General features: G+C 46.5%; 1 protein-coding gene across 1 annotated transcript in view; it reads left to right on the forward strand.

Moving 5' to 3' along the window:
- The first annotated feature begins 2,225 nt into the window (after positions 1–2,225).
- The window catches only part of Dym (dymeclin), a 269,386-nt gene continuing 266,991 nt past the window's right edge, over positions 2,226–4,620 (forward strand). The window contains exon 1 of the mRNA XM_026783375.1: positions 2,226–2,492. The gene's annotated coding sequence lies outside the window, so the exon portion shown is untranslated. The remainder of the gene's footprint in view (positions 2,493–4,620) is intronic.

Consider the following 4,620-nt stretch of genomic DNA (forward strand, 5'->3'; position numbering starts at 1 on the left):
CAAGTTACAATTACAATTTTTCCACCAATCAGTATTCAAAGATTAGGGGTCTTCCCTATGTGTTCCATCATTTTCAACCCACACAAAATGTAAGCTTTTTAGTCCAACCAATCAGATTCATTTGTGCTTTTTGTTGTTAGGAACAGCCATAATGCTTTTTAGAGAACTAAAAGATGCATAACAGACTATTTCTATTATTTAAGGAGGTTAACAATCAGAAAGTCTCCAGCTGCCCTCGTGGCCTGGGGACTTGAACTTTGTTTCACCCTACAGGTAAAATGGAGTCTGAAGTCAAAATGGCAGTACTCAGGACAAGGTACTTTGTCAACATGTAGAGGGCAGAGGACAACCTTGGAGTCTTTGCCTTGCGTCTTGTTTGAGACAGGGTCTCTTGTTTGCCACTGTGTGTTTCACATTAGCTAGTCCAGGTGCTTCTGTGGATCCTATATCTCCATCTCATGCTAAGAGAGTTGGGATTACTGCACACAGCTTTACATGAGTTCTGGGGATTTCTACCGAGTTCGTCACACGTTCTAGCACCTTATCCACCTAGCTGTGTCCCCAGCTCTATTTTTTGATATTTATAAGACAAGTTCAGTCAGACAGTGGTGGGGCATTCATTTAATTCCAGCACTTGGGAGGCAGAAGCAGGTGGATCTTTGTGAGTTTGAGGCCAGCCTGTTCTACAGAGCTAGTTCCAGGACATCCAAGGCTACATCGAGAAACCCTGACTCAAAAAACAAAATAAACAAAAGAGAGAAGGACTTAAGTAGCCCAGGCTGGTCTTGAACTTACTGAATAGCCAAGGACGACCTTGATCCTCTTGACTCACTTCCCAACTGCTAGGATTACAGGTGTGACTCACTTGTCTATCTTCACAAACGTGCTTTCAAATAAGTAGACATCATCTACATTATTCTTTATGATGGTTGGGCAAGTGCGCCTTCCCCCTATTAGCTAGATCCCCAGGCACCTTGTGTTTCAGTATGCTTTGCTGTTCTTCTGCAAGCTCAGTGAACTTACTGGCAAGTAATATTGTTTATTTATTTATTTATTTTGGTTTTTCGAGACAGGGTTTCTCTGTGGCTTTGGAGCCTGTCCTGGAACTAGCTCTGTAGACCAGGCTGGTCTCGAACTCACAGAGATCCGCTTGCCTCTGCCTCCCGAGTGCTGGGATTAAAGGCGTGCGCCATCACCACCCGGCCTGGCAAGTAATATTGTAAAAGAATGTGTAGGCTGGCAAAGTGGCTCAGTGGGAGAAGGTGCTTGCTGCCAATCCCAGCCGCCTGAATCCATCAGAGAAGCCACGTGTGTAGGAGAAAATCAGCTCCCGTAAGCTGTCCTCCATTCTGCACTCTTGTGCCATGGCATGCACTTGCCCCTCCCAGTAAATAAATAATGTAAAAGTAAAGTCTAATATTTGTACAGCACTTTACAGAGACTGCTGGCACATGGCGATTATATAATGGAAGTAATAGTAATAGCTGTTTCGAAGGGTTATGTAGAATAATAAAATATCAGTGAATAGCACAAAGGAAACAGTCCATAATGTGAATGGTTATCACTGCAATGGCTACAATTATGTACGTAATTTAGATGAGGATAGGTTAATACTCAAGGGTGTTAATTTGGTAACCTCAGGTCATTTGACTTAAAATTCTATATTTTTCTATAAGACAGGGTTTCATGTAGGCTGGCCAACCCCCTTACATAACAGAATGGCCTTCATCATTCAAGTACTAGGATTACAGGCTCAAATTCCATACTACTTTGTTTTGTTTTGAGACAGGGTTTTGCTTTGCAGCTGTGACTGACTTTTCATTCAGTATGCTGTTCACGCTGGCCTTGAACTCTGAACAATCCTCCTTTAGCCTCTCAGACAAATACCATACTTTTGGCACTACACAACATTGATTCTCACTCTGGTGGGACTCGTCCTGATTATATTGCTTTGAAGGGTCTAGATCTTTCTGTTAAAAATGTTTTATTTTTCAGTTCTTCAGAGCCTGCAATGTTGACGTTGGTGTGGTTATCCAGCAGGAATTAACAGGGGCCTTAATCTCAAATTACCAGTTCAGGTACACTCTCGCTCCCCGAAGCCTAGAGTTTGGGGCGGCTGCACTTTGCCACGTGGCTATGAGGTTGCCCGGGAGACGCTGGGAGGGCGGAACGGCAGAAGGACTGCATTTCCCAGAAGCCCACGCGTCCGGCGTGCCACGGGACCGCCTGCTGCTGGCGCGCGCCCGGCCGTTCAGTCCCTATCAGCGTCCTCAGCCGCTTCCCTCGTCTCACCGTAGCCCTCCTCGACTCCGCACCGACGTCTCTGCGATCGGGGCGCAGCGGGAGCCGAAGCCGGAGCCGCTGAGCGGCGGAACCATGGAGCCCTGAGCCGGCGATCACACCCGGGCCCCTGTGCGCCCGCGCTCCCGCTTCCCTGCTGTCCGCCCGCCCGCCCTCCGCGGCTGGAAGGGGAGACTGCGCCGCCGACACAGGTGGGCTTCCCTGACAGGGCACCGCCCCGCGGGGACTGAGCCTGAGGTGACCGACCGCGCGCCGGAGGGCTGCGGCCCCCGAAGGTCGGGTCGCTCCGGGGCTGCCCTGAGCTCGGCGACCCCTCGGTGCCCGGGTGTGCAGAACCAAGTGAACTGGACCCCCGACCGGCCCGCGGGGACCTAAGGGTTGCCGGAACGACAGGAGCTTCCGGACACTCGCCGAGGTTGGCTGGACAAATGGGCGTGTGATGGGCAGGGCGAGCAGTAGCGTGTTGCGCGTTTGACAGACACATTTTTATTGGCAATATCATTCTGTACTGTAAAATGCATGCTTTGGAAGTACCACTGAAGTACAGCTCACTAGCTTTTAGTCTCTTCACATCGCCTTACAGCAATCCCACAGCATTATTTCCCTCCTCGAAAGAGCTCTGTACCCATTAGCAGTCGTTCCTTCTCCCCTTCACACCCTGCAACCATCAGTCTGTTTTCTGCCTTGGTGGATTTGCTTGAGTCATTGGGTGTTCGTTGAAGGGTGAAAAGGGTCCAAAGTGGGGTTTAAGGGAAGTGGAGCGATAAAGGGGGTGAAAGAAAGTACTGAACAACAGTGAGGGCATGATTGTAAGTAATGGGGCTAGCAAAGACTGGCTGCGGACAGAGGAAGCGGGATCCTTGAAGGTCTAGAGAGGAGATGCTGGGCAGGGAAGTGAGAAAATGGGAGTGGAGGTGGTGGAGAGCAGTGTAGTTTTACCAGAACCAGATGTTTGTGCCTGAGTTGAGGGCTCAGTCGAGGAAGACTATCTGTCAGATGGGTGAATGGTAGCTGCTGAGAATGAAGTTTGTGGGTTTCTAGAACGACTGTCCTGTTCTGGGGTTTTCATTTTAGATAATCTTGGCAGCTCAGAGAAACTGGGCAAGAATGAATGTCCTCATCTGGAAGATGAAGGACAGGCATTTTAGAGGTTGGGGTACTTGGTTAAGCTTATAAAGTTAGTATGTAGGGCAGAAGGAGTTGAAACCAAAGTATAATTGATGAAACAAGTTGCAAGGTTATTAAGACATAGAGAATTGATATAGAACAATGTTAATAGGAAGGGGATTGACCTATTGAGAAGTCTGTGTTAGCCTGACAGTGGTTTATCCTAGCACTGGAGGCAGAGACAGGCAGATCTCTGAGTTCGAGGCCAACCTGGACTGCAGAGTGAGTTCCAGGACAGCCAGGGCTACACAGAGAAACCCTGTCTTGAAAAACCAAAAAGAAATGTGTTATAACACTCCTTTTTGTTTGTTTTGGTCAAGGTCTTGTTGCTTTGTGGAAAGGTTGAGAAAAAAGTGGAGTAGTGGTTCTCAACCTTCCTAATGCTGTGACCTTTTAATACAGTTCTTAATGTCGTGGTGACCCCCAACCATAAAATTATTTTCACTGCTACTTCATAACTGCAATTTTGCTACTGTTATGAATCGTAATGTCACTTATCTGTGTTTTCCAATGTTCTTAGGTGACCCCTGTGAAAGGGTCATTTGATCCTCCCCAAGGGGTTACAACCCACAGGGTGAGAACCATTCAAGTTGTATAAGTGGTAGCATCCTTGCCTGGCATGCACAAAGCCCTCAGTTTGATCCTCAGCATCATGAGGAAGAAAAAAAGAACAAATATTGAACTAAGATAATGTATTCACATACCATTACCTACTCTAACAATGCCAGTTTAGTTCCATCTGTCTTTCCATGCAAGCCTGTTCTCCCTCGTAGTTATCTTTTATATATATATATATATATATGTATATATATATATATATAATTTATTTTTATTTTGTTCACATTAGTGTTTTTCCTGCATGTATGTCTGTGCAAGGGTGTTGGATCCTGGAGTTACAGACCGTTGTGATCTGTCATGTGGGTGCTGGGAATTGAACCTGGGTCCTCTGGAAGGGCAGTCAGTGCTCTTAACCACTGAACCATTTCTCCAGCACCCCTATTGTTATCTTAAAGTAATTGTAAATATAGCATTTCAGTAGTACCTGCAGGAGATTGGTCTCCGTCCCATACTGCTGGCATGCTTATAATATTAACTTCACACTGTCATTAATATTTATAAGGACCTTGTTTTTATTTTTGGTTTTTTTTTTTT

Source organism: Microtus ochrogaster, chromosome 18 (genome assembly GCF_000317375.1).
Source record: "Microtus ochrogaster isolate Prairie Vole_2 chromosome 18, MicOch1.0, whole genome shotgun sequence".
Taxonomy (NCBI): Eukaryota; Metazoa; Chordata; class Mammalia; order Rodentia; family Cricetidae; genus Microtus; species Microtus ochrogaster.